At 44.8% G+C, this 17079-nt stretch overlaps 1 pseudogene; it reads right to left on the reverse strand.

Annotated features, from left to right (window-relative positions):
* Positions 1–11482: 11482 nt before the first annotated feature.
* Positions 11483–11600, reverse strand: LOC124616934 (annotated as a pseudogene).
* Positions 11601–17079: the final 5479 nt, after the last annotated feature.

Below are 17079 nucleotides of genomic sequence, written 5' to 3' on the forward strand. Positions count from 1 at the left end.
ATGACGTTCTGCCATTCGTGCACCCAGGTTCGTCGTTGAGTGCACCATCGCAGGCGCTCCTATCTGTGATTCAGCGCCAAGGGTAACCGCAGCCATGGTTTCCGAGCTGATAGTCCATTTCTCCTCCTTACACGAGGCATCAAAACAACGTTTCACCAGGCAACGCCGGTCAACTGCTGCTTGTGTATGAGAAATCGGTTGGAAACTTTCCTCATGTCAGCACGTTGTAGCTGTCGCCACCGGCGCCAACCTTGTGTGAATGCTCTGAAAAGCTAATCATTTGCATATCACAGCATCTTCTTCCTGTCGGTTAAATTTCGCGTCTGTAGCACGTCATCTTCGTGGCGCACCAGTTTTAATGGCCAGTAGTGTAGTATTCTTTGGCACTGTCCTGCTAATTAACTGTTGAGTGCAGATGCGTGTCTGCTTATATCCACATTTCGCGGACGGATGTCTACTTGGGAACTGTTTGTGAGACGTAAGTCGGATGCATGATATAATCCGTGCCGAATGCGCCCTCTTTTGGGTGTAGTCAGCCTGGTCCCAACCGCCCACTGGTGGACATTCCAGCTATTCATAGTCTGCGGTAGGGGTTTTAAACAACATTTCCGTTAGGTTTTCGTAACATTTTGGCATAAAGTATCTGGTAAGGAGTTATTGTTGTATGTTTTAACTTCCTGTAACTCTGCATTACAGATTTTATAATGTAAAGTTACTTCCTTATTTTATAAATCACCATTATAGTGCAATCGATGGGCGGTTAGAAAATTTTACTACCGACAGAGGTGCAGTAAGAAACGTTAACTACCCTGCTGTAGACGGTTACGGCTATGTATTTTACACTTATTACTGTGTTTAACACCAGGAGTGTAATCGAACAGTAATGGATTTGTTCCCTTATTTATAGGCAATATGTTACATTTATTTATGCTCAGGATGAACTGTCAGTCTTTGCGTCGATTTAGCTTTGATTTTAGTGTCAGGGTAAGACGTGAGGTGAATTGTTGATTGTGGTTGGCACAAAGCAAACACATCAACTATTAACGTTAACAAGCGACAGTAACACTTAATAAAAGTTATTCGTAGAGAGAGACCAGCAGAAACAGTGGCTCCATGTGGAGGAGGCCCCAGCGTTGCCAGTTGACAGGACAGAAAGCACCTCGATCGTGGGGTGGAGGAGGAGGAGATAAGTGTTTAACGTCGCGTCGAGAAAGATTACAGACGGAGCACAAGCTAGAACTAGGGAAAGATGGAGAAAGAAAATGCTCGAATGTGTGTGAATTCCTAAGGCACCAAACTGCTTAGGTCATCGGTCCGTAGACTTACACACTACTTAAACTAACTTATGCTAAGAACAACACATAAACACACATGCCCGAGGGAGGACTTGATCGGGTGGGAGGGGCCGCGCAGTCCGTGACATGACGCTTCAAACGGCGCGGCCACTCCGCGGGGCGAAGGAGGGAGAAGGAACGCGGCCGTGCCCTGTCGTAGGAACCATCCCGGCATCTGCCTTAGGCGATTTAGGGAAATTACGGAAAACCTAAATCAGGATGGCCGGACGCGAGTTAGAACCGTAGTCCTCCCGAATGCGAGTCCAGTGTGCCAACCACTGCACTACATCCCGCTCAGTCGATCGAGTGGTGTGGGACAGGGGCAGAGAGAGAGCACACTGGGATGTCACGAAGCATTATTTCTACAGAGAAGGCATCACTTAAACAGCTTCTTAGTTACACGGCACTCAGGTTGATAAATACAGTACAAAGAACACGTTGTGGCATGTACAGGGCTATTACAAATGATTGAAGCGATTTCATTTCATAAATTCATTGTAGCTCCATTCATTGACATATGGTCACGACACACTACAGATACGTAGAAAAACTCATAAAGTTTTGTTCGGCTGAAGCCGCACTTCAGGTTTCTGCCGCCAGAGCGCTCGAGAGCGCAGTGAGACAAAATGGCGACAGGAGCCGAGAAAGCGTATGTCGAGCTTGAAATGCACTCACATCAGTCAGTCATAACAGTGCAACGACACTTCAGGACGAAGTTCAACAAAGATCCACCAACTGCTAACTCCATTCGGCGATGGTATGCGCAGTTTAAAGCTTCTGGATGCCTCTGTAAGGGGAAATCAACGGGTCGGCCTGCAGTGAGCGAAGAAACGGTTGAACGCGTGCGGGCAAGTTTCACGCGTAGCCCGCGGAAGTCGACGAATAAAGCAAGCAGGGAGCTAAACGTACCACAGCCGACGATTTTGAAAATCTTAAGGAAAAGGCTAAAGCAGAAGCCTTACCGTTTACAATTGCTACAAGCCCTGACACCCGATGACGAAGTCAAACGCTTTGAATTTTCGGTGCGGTTGCAACAGCTCATGTAAGAGGATGCGTTCAGTGCGAAACTTGTTTTCAGTGATGAAGCAACATTTTACTTAATGGTGAAGTGAACAGACACAATGTGCGAATCTGGGCGGTAGAGAATCCTCACGCATTCGTGCAGCAAATTCGCAATTCACCAAAAGTTAACGTGTTTTGTGCAATCGTTTACGGCCCCTTTTTCTTCTGCGAAAAAAACGTTACAGGACACGTGTATCTGGACATTCTGGAAAATTGGCTCATGTCACAACTGGAGACGGACAGCGCCGACTTCATCTTTCAACAGGATGGTGCTCCACCGCACTTCCATCATGATGTTCAACATTTCTTAAACAGGAGATTGGAAAACCGATGGATCGGTCGTGGTGGAGATCATGATCAGCAATTCATGTCATGGCCTCCACGCTCTCCCGACTTAACCCCATGTATGTGTTTGCAAAGCATTGTGAAAATATCTCAAATAATAAAGTTATTGTAGAGCTGTGAAATCGCTTCAATCATTTGTAATAACCCTGTATTTATCGTCGTGAGAGCGATTTAAATTCAGTAGTCTTGCGGGTTGGCAGGAGAGCCAACACCGGGTTACAAGAGGAAGCCGAAAGGCACGCGTTTTAGCTCACGCAGGCTGGCGTGAGGTCTGGAACAGGACAAGGAAATTAGAATTTAGAAAAAAACGGACGTAGCTGGTGGAATACTTAACTTTAATCCATAAATGGTGAACGTCGCTCTTGACGGCACATTATTCATAATAGCAATATAAACTGGTAATGGCGCCTTGCTAGGTCGTAGCAAATGACGTAGCTGAAGGCTATGCTAACTATCGTCTCGGCAAATGAGAGCGTATTTTGTCAGTGAACCATCGCTAGCAAAGTCGGTTGTACAACTGGGGCGAGTGCTAGGAAGTCTCTCTAGACCTGCCGTGTGGCGGCGCTCGGTCTGCAATCACTGATAGTGGCGACACGCTGGTCCGACGTATACTAACGGACCGCGGCCGATTTAAAGGCTACCACCTAGCAAGTGTGGTGTCTGGCGGTGACACCACAAGTAGCACACAATTTTTTTTTATTAGAGAATATACTGTTGTGGAGTACCATGGTAATTGGGCACAACAGCGCTGTGTAACCCAAGAAAAGCTATGTATAAGCCTGAATTCGAGTAAGATATTTCTTTGAATGTAAGTGTGGATCACAGCGTTTTACTATGGTGAATTCGGAAATGAAGAGAACTGAAGCGTTTGCGCAAAATTAAGTGAACTGATAAAAAATTATGGGATTTTCCAAAGAATCACCGACAAGAGGAGTACGTGGAAAAACTAACAAGAATAAGGGTTAATACACGTGGTAACACCCCAGGGAATATCTTCCGTGGTCTAAATGGAGTCTAGAAGCTCAAGACTTATGGGAGAAGACAGCGGTTGGAACATGAGGAACACATATAAAGACATTGGGCGTAAGTGACAATCTGAAGTGAAGAAATAAGCACTGAAGACCAAGTCGCGGCGGCTAGCATCTAAACAGTCGGAATATTGATACGGTATTGACGATGAGGTGAGTGGTAACCGGTGCCGCTTGTGACCGACCCGTAGGAAGTTTAGTTCACCGTCACCCATTCCATCACGGAATGTCGGACTGCTACTAAGTGGGCAGAGCTTTGGCTAAACGTCATGAAATAATTATAGTTATGGGGCAACTGCTTTCACAAGAACTTGAACACGTTTCGAAGACAACATCCGGGAACGGTTGTGCATTCCATCGATCTACAAAACATGCAATAAAATTGTCCGTGATGGACTGGGCAAATGATTCAGTGCCAAAAGAAAGTCATACAGTGGAGGTCGACAGAAATGCACCCGCACATCCACTGCGCTGGAGTTGAGGATGCACACCAGCGTCTATCTGAACGGTGTAGAGTGCCAGCCCGATATAACACGACACTTGACAAAGTAGAGACGCGTCCTCTTAGTAGACACTACCACATTGACAGAAAACCGCAACGAAAAAGAAGAGAAAGTTGTTTCAGGTTTCGAAAATCACAGTAAAATGATAGAATGTGCTGCAATTTACATCCCGTGTTAGCATATCCTGTTTCATCTGGGATGGAGCGTCTGAAGAATGATTACCTGTGTGTGCTATTATCTGTCTAATGTTTACTTTATATCTCTAAAGGTGCGACAAACAGGGCGGCTAAGGTCTTCGCAGTTTCCGTCTCCGAAATCAGTACTTAACAAATGTCAAACAAATAAATAGTTTATCACGAGACCCTAGGTGCCTTACTTTCAAAGTCTGCGAGTTCATATTTTGCAGTAATTCAGTTACTTTTATGAGAGGCAAACAAGTCGTGATCTTCTTCTTTGTACACACTTGATGTCTACCATCATTCCAGTCTGAAAACATTCCACACACTACGGTAATGTTATGTTATACGCCAATCGCTTCCGTAAACAGGGTGTAGTTTCCCAATCTTAACTTTGGCTTACTTACAACTGAGGTGTGTCCGTTCCACTTCACTTCCCCGCGCACTGATACTTCCAGCTATTAGAATAACTCGTTTGACACCAGTCTTAGCTCATCAGTCATTCCGTTTTATAAAGTGTGCAACTTTACAGTGATTTACATTAGGAGCCAACTGTCAGTCTTTATTCCATATCTCAATAGAGATGACTACAAGAAACGGATGACAATCCCTTATAGGTAAAAGCGTCATCTGAGAATGCAGATAATACTGTCCGCTACGTTTTTATGAATCATGAAGTATAGTAATAGAGCTATGACACTTCCATGGGGCACACCCGAAATTCTTTACGTGGATGAGTGCGTTCTGCCTCTGAATAAGACGTGGATGGGTACTTCTGCCTCTTAAAAAGTAGATGGCGTATCTGGCGTGATTAAAATCGTAATCCTCACACATCACCAGCAACTGTCAACTTCAGGGCTGATATTGCAGACCACCTAACAGGACACTATTTGCTGCACCCTCTTTGAAAGGCGCACAGTAAGATGTGCTGGAGACACTTTGCGTTTGTTGTCTGCGAAAAGATGTGTTTCCAACACCTTCCCACGTACACATTAACTCTTTCACTGCCACTGGGACGTATATGACGACAATAGGTTTATAAGACTACTGCAAGACAGGTATAAGACATACAGAAAAATGTCACATACCGGTGGTAGAACATCTCTTCAAATGTTGATTCCTAGTACTCGAACGTGTCGTGGCGTCGTGCACTAAGGCTCTGGCATGTTAGAACGTGTAAAGGGACAGTCAAATGAAAACGAGTCAGATGGAAAAAAAGTGAGTAGACTTTATTTTTTGAAAAGTAATCGCCATAACTGTTCATGCATTTATCCTATTGTGAGATAAGACGGGGAATGCCTTCATGAAAAAATGTTTGCGGTTGCGTATGGAACCATGATTGAACCAAAGCGTGCACCTCTTCTTCTGAAGCAAGTCGATAGCCACGAATGTCTTTCTCCAGGACTCCAAAGATATGGAAATTGCATGGGGATGGATCGAGACATAATCGACGATGTGTAAGGTTCAAATGCTCAAATGTATATGAAATCTTATGGGACTTAACTGATAAGGTCATCAGTTCCAAAGCTTACACACTACTTAACATAAATTAGCCTAAGGACAAACACACACACCACGCCCGAGGGAGGACTCGAACCTCCGCCGGGACCCGCCGCACAGTCCACGACTGCAGCGCCTGAGACCGCTCGGCTAATCCTGCGCGGCGATGTGTAAGGTCTTCCCAGCTGAAATACTGCAGCTTTCTCGAAACAACCTTGACAACACGTGAGCCTTCCATCTCAGTGCCAGTACAAAAGATATGAAGGACCAGTTACAGTTGTGAGCCAGCTCTTCTCAGGAGGGGATACAGTGGCTTTATATACCCTGCAAATCCGAATCAGGCCATGAGTCCAGGCCACAGGGGGTCAGAACGATGAGTGGAATCATTCGGCCAAGTTATTTGTAAATGTCAGTCAGTTTTGTAATTATTGAAATAACATCAAGAAGTCTCTCAACCCGTAAAGCATCAGTTCGTTTCCTCCTCACCTACGTATTCCACTCTTTTTTAATCAGGAAGCCTGATACGTGTTGCGACGGGGCGGTAAATAATAAAGAAGACGTGCGGTTGCAGAGAGTTCACACGAAATGTGCATATACAAATGGTGGTTAAAAATCTTATTAAAAATTTTTGCTCTCACGTGAGTCTCAGGGGATGATTTCCACACTTGGTGCATTAGTACACTTGCACACCCGCGCATTTGTTATAGTTTTGAATCAATTATTCACTCAGACATAAGTACAGTTTATGCAAGGGAACAAGAATTAGGCAAATATTATATTAAAATCAGTTTTTCACGACGCAGTTCAAACACTATTTATTGGCGTTGTCCTTTTCTTTCACACAATGAAATTTTACTTTAATAATAATTTGACTCCGAGCCCCCAATAGCAGTAATTTAGGCTGCTATAATCGAAAGTTATTCAGTCAATTCGAACAGAACCACAAGTCCCACTGTCCTCTTTGTTCTAACAGTTTTGGCGCGAAATCACAGTTCGCCACATGTTCTCTTACGACGAGGTATACCTCGTAAATCGCACTCACACAAATAATCGTAGCACTTCCTGTTCATCAAATATATGCTTGCACACTTGAACTATTAAACAATACTCTTAGTCGAAATAAATCGGCGCGAAAAAGAATTCTCAAACGGCCACATGGGCCACTCTCAAGTGGGGCTTGCTCGCCTCCCACCCTCCAAAATGACTGACCAACGACTGACCTCTGGCCAAGATGGCCGCTCGCTCATATATGCTCGTACGTCAACCCTCTCGTTATGCTAGTACCAATCTCACCAGTTAAGATTACAAATTTTGACACATAGATCTCTCAACAGAAATAAGCAGACCATCAGAACCGCGCTAAAAAGTACATCCTATTTACTACTTTACATTAATTTCTAGGATTATTCTATCGCCCGTAAATCAAGTTTTAGTTTTTGCAAAATTATATCACTTACCGCAAATTTGTTTGTTGACATCTGTGCTGCAAAGTTTTAACATAGAACTGCATACAGCACCGTTTTTAGAGGTAATCTATAGCGATCTACTCATTGCGCTGCTCAAAATCTTCATGTCTATAATAATTAATTAATTATCGACGCTAAATGTTAATAATAATTTGCAAACAATGAACACTATTGCAAGTCAAGTGTATAGCGTAACGTAACTAGTTTAAATTACGTGTGATGCCACCCAAAATAATATATAGTGCCGTTCTTTACGCCATGAATTTTCTATTGAATTTTATAAACAATTTTCCCTCAAACTTTGTTTATTGCTCTTTACGGGCTTAATTATTTATGAATCTTAACATATGACTACGGCACTCGATCCGCTATGACGAAACGTTTTTAATGAGTGCTCGCTCATCCCTGTAAGTCGGTATTTACTATTTTTATTAATCTTTCAGTATTCGTGATATTAACCGATTTTGAGGTTACTATAACTTTTGCGTCTCGTGACTTGAAATAAAGATCGATCTTTCAGAAGGTGCATATTGCTGACCACAATCCACTGCCGCTTCGCTCTTCACCGTAAGTTACATAGTTTTCGCGTAATGCGCGAAAAACCAAACAATGCCCCAAGCTGCAGACCACGTGTTGTTGAAAGTCTCATTCACCACAAATTAACAGTGTCTGTGTAAATGATCTGCAAAAAATTAACACATGAAATAAAATTAAACCAAAGCAACAATCTGGAATAATTGGAAGTACAAAGAAGGATTTGTATACAAGAAAGAAGGAAACGGTAACAGTAGAAAGAGCTTAAGGAAAAGCCTGTTATTTAGGGAGAGGTGTTTAAAGACAGTCTCAGGAACAAACTAAATTTTCCTCGCCATCACTCTCGGCGGCACCTGAGAAGTATTGACATGTGATATTACCATTACCCAAAACAGAGCGAAAATCCGCAGACAAAAGATCGATTACACAACGATATGGACCTGTGCCCTTATTAGGATAGCTTGACTAATTACTGTATAATCTGTTCTTTCGGTTTGCTCTTATGAAGTACGGTTTGAATACCGCTCATCAGTCTGGAATCCGTACCAGATAGGTAGGATTGACAGAGGAAATAGAGACGGTTTAAGGAAGAGTAGCGCGTTTCGTTACAGGTTCATTTAGTAAGTGCAAAAGCGTCACGCAGATGCTGAGTTAACTCCAGCGGCAGATGCTGCAAGACATGTGTTACGCATCACGCTATGGTCCACAGTTAAAATTTCGAGAACGTACGTTTCTAGGAGAATCAACCAATATAGTGCTGCCTCCTACGCATACCTCGCGAAAAGATCATGAAGATAAAATTAGGGAGATTCCGGCGCAGCAATTGCTCTTCCCACGAATCATACGCGACTGGAACAAGAAAAGGGGTAAGCGACAGTGGTATAGAAATTACTCTCCGCCACATTCCGTTACGTGGCTTGTGGATTACAGATATAGATGTAGAACGGCGTAACAGCAGCGCCTGAGTTTTTGAATGTGAAAGAAAGGGACATACTGGAAGGTAGTATTCTCATACTGGTGCTAAATGATTAAGTAACATGACTAACACGTCTGCTAAAACGTACGTTACGAAGTCACTAACTCCACGACTGATTCATTGTTTGAAAGAAAGTTTGGAATCCCCAAAACCCAACACTGATTTTGTTCGGCAAATCAAAGCATAATGATCTCATAGAAAATGTTGTGGGGAAGGCGAACCAAAGACTGCGTTTTATTGGCAGAGCATCCAGATCTGCCAAAGAGACTGGCTACACTACGCGTGTTGGGTGTTGGTGCTTGTTTGGAGTACTGTTGCGCCGTATGGGATCCTGCCCCTTACTTGATAGGACTGACGAAGGACATCGAAAAAGTTCAAAGTCCAAAGTTTTGTATTATCGTGAAACAGGGGAGCGTATCATGGATATGATACGCGGGTTGGGGTAGTAGTCGTTAAAACAAAGGCGTTTCTCGTTGTGACGAGATTTCTTCACCAAGTTTCAATCCCACCTTCTCGTACGAATGCGAAAATATTTTGTTGGCGTCCACCTACATTGAGAGAAATTATCATCGCAATAATATAAGAGCAATCAGAACTCGCACGGAAAGATTTAAGTGTTCGTTTTTCCCTCGCGCTCTTCGAGAGTGGAACGGTAGAGCAGTAGTCTGAAGTTGGTTCAATGAACCCTCCTCCAGGTTCAAATGGCTCTGAGCACTATGGGACTTAACTTCTGAGGTCATCAGTCCCCTAGAACTTAGAACTACTTAAACCTAACTAACATAAAGACATCACACACATCCATGCTCGAGGCAGGATACGAACCTGCGACCGTAGCAGTCGCGCGGTTCCGGGCTGAAGCGCTTAGAACCGCTCGGCCACACTGGCCGGCCCCTCCACCAGGCACGAAAGTATGAATTGCGAAGTAGTATATGTAGGTGTAGAATTATTAGATATCGTTGGTAGACTGACAGGCTTTGAAACAAATGAAGATGTGACGAACTATTTTTTAACTCAAAACTAATAATGTAGATTTCGGTTCAGATGAAAATGCCAGCAACACGCCGCAGCGGGTCGCAGAGGAACGTGCAGCATTAATAACTTCGTCACAAAACGAATGGGATGATAGAAGAGGTTGCTGTTACTGAAGCTACGGCACAACCAACAAAGATTTAGAAACAGCAGCAATGAATATCTGTTAATTTTCCGACAAAACATTGGTTCTTATCAAGTGACATACCATAACCAAAACTGAACGTCTGCGCTTTTACCAAGCAGTACTTGGTTATGCCTTGGATGGGAAGGTACGAATGAATTTTTGGAAAAATACAAGTTGGTACTGCAACCACTGGCCACTGAGTACACACTGTGGCCCCCGTCGTTACACTGGTAAACCAAAACGTTATGACCACTGGCCATCGTACGTCTGAATCCCATCACATGGGCACGTGACGCGGTAAGGGCAGTATGTAAACGGAGGAATGGCGAATGGCAAATCGTTCCAGCGCCGATACGAACCACAAATGGGGAAATCCTCTAACACAAGCGACTTACACGAAGAGCAGATTGTTATCGCCCGGCGACTGGGAACGAACATCTCGGAAGCAGCCAAGCTTGTCTCCTGTTCGTGTGCGACTGTCGTGGTTAACTAACGAAAGTAGTTGGAGAATACTGAAACCAAGAGTTGGCTACAAGATGTTGGACATCCGCGCCTTGTCGCAGAACGTGGAAACCGGAGGCTTACCCACTATGTGAAACGGGATATGATGCAATCTGTGACACATTTGAAGACAAATCTGTTGTAGTCACAAGTATTTCGTAGTACAACTTCCAGCGCAAGTTGTTGCATATGGAGCCCTTCAGCAGACAAGTCCTATGTGTACGCATGTAGATCCAGCGACAGCGTCAGCGTCAGGTACGCGTGCAGTGGGCTCGAGATGACCGGGATTGGACCACTGAACAGCGAAACGTTTCGCCTGGTTGGATGAATCACGTTTCTTCTTACTCCAGGTCTACGCAGTCAGCCAGGCGAATGGCTGCTCGAAACATGCACAGAGCCACAAACGCCAATCCGATGGAGGCGTTATTGTGCTGCGGAGGATATTTACCATGGAACCTGCGGTGGTAATCGAAGGCACCATGACAACTGTAGTCTACTCTGTCTACTAGGCGCTTCAGTCCGGAACCGCGCGACTGCTGTGGTCGCAGGTTCGAATCCTGCCTCGGGCATGGTTGTGTGTGATGTCCTTAGGTTAGTTAGGTTTAAGTAATTCTAAGTTCTAGGGGACTGATAACCTCAGATGCTAAGTCCCATAGTGCTCAGAGCCATTTGAACCATTCTCGCTACTACTACTCTCCTCCAGAACAGGCCATGAAGGCCCAAAGGCACCGACCGGCCGCCATGTCAACCTTAACCACAGGCGTCACTGGATGCGGATTTGGAGGGGCATGTGGTCAGCACACCGCTCTTCCGGCCGTATGTCAGTTCACGAGACCGGAGCCGCTACTTCGCAATCAAGTAGCTCCTCAGTTTTCCTCACAAGGGCTGAGTGCACTCCGCTTGCCAACAGCGCTCGGCAGACCTGGTGGTCACCCATCCAAGTGCTAGCCCAACCCGACAGCGCTTAACTTCGGTGATCTGACGGGAACCGGTGTTACCACTGCGGCAAGGCCGTTGGCACAGCTGTAGACCGCTTGAGAATTATTGCGTACCACCTCCATCTCTTCATGCTTGATGTCTTTCCCGACGTCGATGGAATCTTCCAGCAAGATATCAGTCTGTGTTACAAGGCCCGACGCGCGCTACCGTCGTCTGAGAGGAGCTCGGTAGTGAACTCACTTTGATGTCGTGGCCCGCAGATTCTCCTGATCTGAAACCCATGGAAGACATCTGGGACACCACTGGGTGCCAACTCCGCATCCACAAACCGTCGGACTGTAATGTACCAGAACCGTTTGTGGGCATGTGCCACACGCCCCGAAGACTGAGTAGCGTGTGCCCTACAAGTTGGCACTACGTTGGTTACGAAGCTCGTGGCTTGCGTCTTCTGGAGAAACTCAATAACAGGCAGTTGGTTTCCGATGACTTCGTGCTTCGCATTTCAGAAGTTATACATTTAGGCACCTTCAAAACTGTGTGGAAGCTGCATGGCGATAACAACTGTTTAAAAAGCAACTGACACCGATCTATATGTTATTTATACGAAGGAAGCCAAAAATATTATATACAGAGCTGTTAGAGATTGGCCGTTCGGCTATGACAACTATACAATCTATGTAATTTTAAAATTTTGACAAACCTTAAGAACGAAATTCTTGTAGTGTTCAATATTGAAAATTGCAATCATGGAAATAAGAATTTTAAAATAGAAGTAAATTAGGGGGATTAATTTGTGATCGATACTAATATGAGTGTCCCATCTATCGAACTGTTACAGGATATAGCGTCATTCATTAGTCCAAATCCACTCATAACAGTCCAGTGGCGGCCCTCTATACACTACCCCAAGGGCCGTTTAATGTTGACGATAGAAATGTGTGGCCTTTGAGGAGCTGATCAATTGTACCGCAATATTTGTAACTCCCTACATACATTCATTGTGCTAGCCAAACTGCTGGTAGCATTCAGATTTCAAATAACTTCCGGGAATTTAGCCATGTAATTCCTTCAGCGACCGCCGATATTTCGGCGGGAGAACACCACGCCATTTTCAAGGCAACTGCAACGGACAGGCGATGCACGTGCAAATTTAAAACCTCGGTTCTCGGACTGATGCAGGAAAGGTAACACTCACACTGAACACTAGTGCCACCAAAGATGACAAAAGTCAGAGCTGTCGATAGTGAGACTACTAATTCGCAGGTGAGATAGCATTGACTCTGTCCCTCTGTTTTTTGACAAGGGAGAGAGATGGATTGCAAACAGAGTTTAAACAGAAACCTCCATTCCTGTTAACGAGGTTTCTTGCTAATTTAATCTCAGCTGCCTCCTTAACAACACTGTCCCAATAGCTGGACGTGCATGCCAATATCTCGGTGTTATTATATAACCTGGGGTGACAATATCCAAGCAATGTTCGGCAATAGCAGATCTACTTGGCTGCTATAATCGTGTGTGCTGTTTATGCTCAGTACATCTGTCCTCCACGGTTGTTGTTGTGGTCTTCAGTCCTGAGATTGGTTTGATTGCAGAACTCCATGCTACTCTATCCTGTTCAAGCTGCTTCATCTCCCAGTATGTACTGCAGCCTACATCCTTCTCAATTTGCTTAGTGTATTCATCTCTAGGTCTACCTCTACTATTTTTACCCTCCACGCTGCCCTCCAATACTAAATTGGTGATCCCTTGATGCCTCAGAACATGTCCTACCAACCGATCCCTTCTTCTAGTCAAGTTATGCCACAAATTACTCTTCTCCCCAATTCTATTCAATACCTCCTCATTAGTTATGTGATCTACCCATCTAATCTTCAGCATTCTTCTGTAGCACCACATTTCGAAAGCTTCTATTCTATTGTTGTCCAAACTATTTACCGTCCATGTTTCACTTCCATACATGGCTACACTCCATATAAATACTCTCACAAACTACTTCTTGACACTTAAATCTGTAATCGATGTTAACAAATTTCTCTTCTTCGGAAAAGCTTTCCTTGCCATTGGCAGTCTAATTCCTACTCCGAATTTTTCTTTTGTTTCCTTTAGTACTTGCTCAATATACAGATTGAATAACATTGGGTAGAGGCTACAACCCTGTCTCACTCCCTTCCCAACCACTGCTTCACTTTCATGCCCCTCGACTCTTATAACTGCCATCTTGTTTCTGTACAAATTGTAAATAGCCTTTCGCTCCCTGTATTTTACCCTTACGACCTTCAGAATTCGCAGGTGATGATAGTTTGGCCAATATATGCCACGCCGCAGCTACAAGGAATGCGATATACACTCGCCTTACGCAGACCAAGATCATCCTTAACGGAACTCAAAAGCACATCTAATTTTAGATGGAGGTCGAAAACCACATTTCACATCGTATTTCCGTAAAACACGACCGATCTTGTTGGAAATGTTTCCTACGCAAGGCAAAATGGCAGTAGACTTAGGTGTCGACTCAGAATTATCATCAGTCACCCGATGTACAGGTAGCATTTTGGAACTCACGAGTGATTCCTGATTTCATGCGATTTTTTGCAACCGCCCTCCGCAATGCACGACGGTCACTGTCCGTCAGTAGTTGAGTTCTGCCTGGCCGTGGTTTAGCTGTACTTGTTCCTTCGTGTTTCCACTCTAGGAACAGTCGACTTGAGCTGCTTTGAAAAGGTTGAAATGTCGCTTTTGGATTTGTTACTTAGGTGACATCCAACGGCCATTCCACGTCTGAAGGCACTGACCTCTCCTGACCGACCCATTCTGCTGTCACCGTCACGAGATACTGGCAGAAGTAAAGCTGTGAGTACCGGGCGTGAGTCGTGCTTCGATAGCTCAGATGGTAGAGCACTTGCCCGCGAATGGCAAAGGTCCCGAGTTCGAGTCTCGGTCGAGCACACAGTTTTAATCTGCCAGGAAGTTTCATATCAGCGCACACTCCGCTGCAGAGTGAAAATCTCATTCTGGAAACATCCCCCAGGCTGTGGCTAAGCCATGTCTCCGCTATATCCTTTCTTTCAGGAGTGCTAGTTCTGCTAGGTTCGCAGGAGAGCTTCTGTAAAGTTTGGAAGGTAGGAGATGAGATACTGGCAGAAGTAAAGCTGTGAGTACCGGGCGTGAGTCGTGCTTCGGTAGCTCAGATGGTAGAGCACTTGCCCGCGAAAGGCAAAGGTCCCGAGTTCGAGTCTCGGTCGGGCACACAGTTTTAATCTGCCAGGAAGTTTCATGTGCTATAATGATTCGACTCGTACAATTTCGTATATTCTCACATCCTATTCTTTCGTATTCGACGATCTCTCTGAAGTGAATACAGTGCCGAAGAACGTGGTTCAAAAATATTCAAATGTGTGTGAAATCGTATTGGACTTAACTGCTATGGATATCAGTCCCTAAGCTTACACACTACTTAACCTAAATTATCCTAAGGACAAACACACACACACACACACACACACACACACACACACACACACACCCATGCCCGAGGGAAGACTCGAACCTCCGCACAGTCCATGACTGCTGCGCCGCTCGGCTAATCCCGCGCGGCAAGAACGTGGTCCGGCGTTCGAATTTCACCACGCGTGGTGTTTGGAAACTGTGAATTCGATTAATTTGATAGATTTTTGTGCACTGAGTCTGATGAAAGAATTGTCGATATTAGGAACCACTATCTCCGCAGCCCCGAGTGTCTACAGAAACGAACTCCCAAGTATAACGCAGCTTCGGTCGTCTGATTACTTAGAAATGAAGTCATGTGTTAAGCGTATGACGTTACGCATGTAAACCGTTTTCGGTTGAAGACGTAAAACCGTAATTACGTTAATTTTATTAGTTTCGAGTTATTCTCTAAATGACTATAGTCTGGATAATTTGCAATGCGTTTAAGGGAAAGCTGGCAACGGCCTTGCCACAGTGGATACACCGGTTCCCGTGAGATCACCGAATTTAAGCGCTGTCGGGCGTGGTCGGCACTTGGATGGGTGACCATCTAGCCGCCATGCGGTGTTGCTATTTTTCGGGGTGCACTCAGCCTCGTGATGCCAATTCAGGAGCTACTCGACCGAATAGTAGCGACTCCGGTCAAAGAAAACCATCATAACGACCGGGAGAGCGGTGTGCTGACCACACGCCCCTCCGATCCGCACCCTCAACTGAGGATGATATGGCGGTCGCAGGGTCCCGATGGGCCACTTGTGGCCTGAAGACGGAGTGCTAAGGAAAAGCTAATTCCGTCCGCATTTCAGTATTTATGATGTCACATCGTCTGCACAGTGTGCCCTACAGTAATATAGTACATTCAGTGGTCCATGTGGATACAAATTTGGACAACATGATCCAGAGGAGAAACAGCGATTTGGGGATGCAACAGGTTTAAAACGGTAGTCTGGATTGTAATAACGTTTTATTTATGACCGCTTTCGACTTCACGTAGATGTCATCTTCAGAAAATGAGCACCATTTGGATGCTGCTGGCGGCACTTCGGATGCTCACGTGGCAACACGATGTCCCGTGTTTACGATAGTGCTGCCGCGTGAGCATCCGAAGTGCCGCCAGCAGCATCCAAATGGTGCTCATTTTCTGAAGATGACATCTACGTGAAGTCGAAAGTGGTCGTAAACAAAACGTTACTGAGATCTGGACTGTTGTTTTAATCCAGCATATGTGCATACTGTGTGCAAAATGGGGCTAGCAGTAAAGAAGTGGTAAATTAAAACATCATGCCTGATGCTGTCGTTTTACTGCACTAACAGCGAAAATGTAGTAAGCGATAAACTCCTCTCCTTTCATTGTTTTATGGGGGTGTCTGAGATAAATGTCTCTTAAAGGTTTAAAATTGTGTATTAAGTTTGTTGGAAGCCGCTAAGAGCTCTCATTTCCAAATATAGAATGATTATAATGTAAGTAATGCGCGCCCCGTGCTTTACTCTGTCTCAAGACATATAAATACATAGTTTTTGACTTTAAAACTACACTTATTGTCAAGGCATGGACCAGGACTTTTGTTAGCTCTAGGATTGCTCTCTCCATGTGGCGACAGTATAGATATCGTGTCCCTCTACGACTGTATGAGGCACGAACAAAATTTGATAGAACACAGATATTCCTAACAGCCAATGGAGATTAGAATCCATATACATTATACTCTGAAGCGCCAAAGAAACTGGTACACCCGCGTAAAATCGTGTAGGGCCACCGCGAACACGCAGAAGTGCTGCAACAGGACGTGACATGGACTCGACTAATGTCTGAAGTAGTCCTGGAAGGTTCAAATGGCTCTGAGCACTATGGGACTTAACATCTGAGGTCATCAGTCCCCTAGAACTTAGAACTACTTAAACCTGTTTCCAGTCATCAACAGTCCAATGCTGCTGTTGACGGACCCAGGCGAGGCGTAAAGCTTCGTGTCTTGCAGTCATCAAGGGTACACGAGTGGACGTTCGGTTCCGAAAGCCCATACCGATGATGTTTCGTTGAACGTTTCGCACGCCGACACTTGTTGATGGCCCAGC

This window comes from Schistocerca americana, chromosome 5 (assembly GCF_021461395.2).
Source record: "Schistocerca americana isolate TAMUIC-IGC-003095 chromosome 5, iqSchAmer2.1, whole genome shotgun sequence".
Taxonomy (NCBI): Eukaryota; Metazoa; Arthropoda; class Insecta; order Orthoptera; family Acrididae; genus Schistocerca; species Schistocerca americana.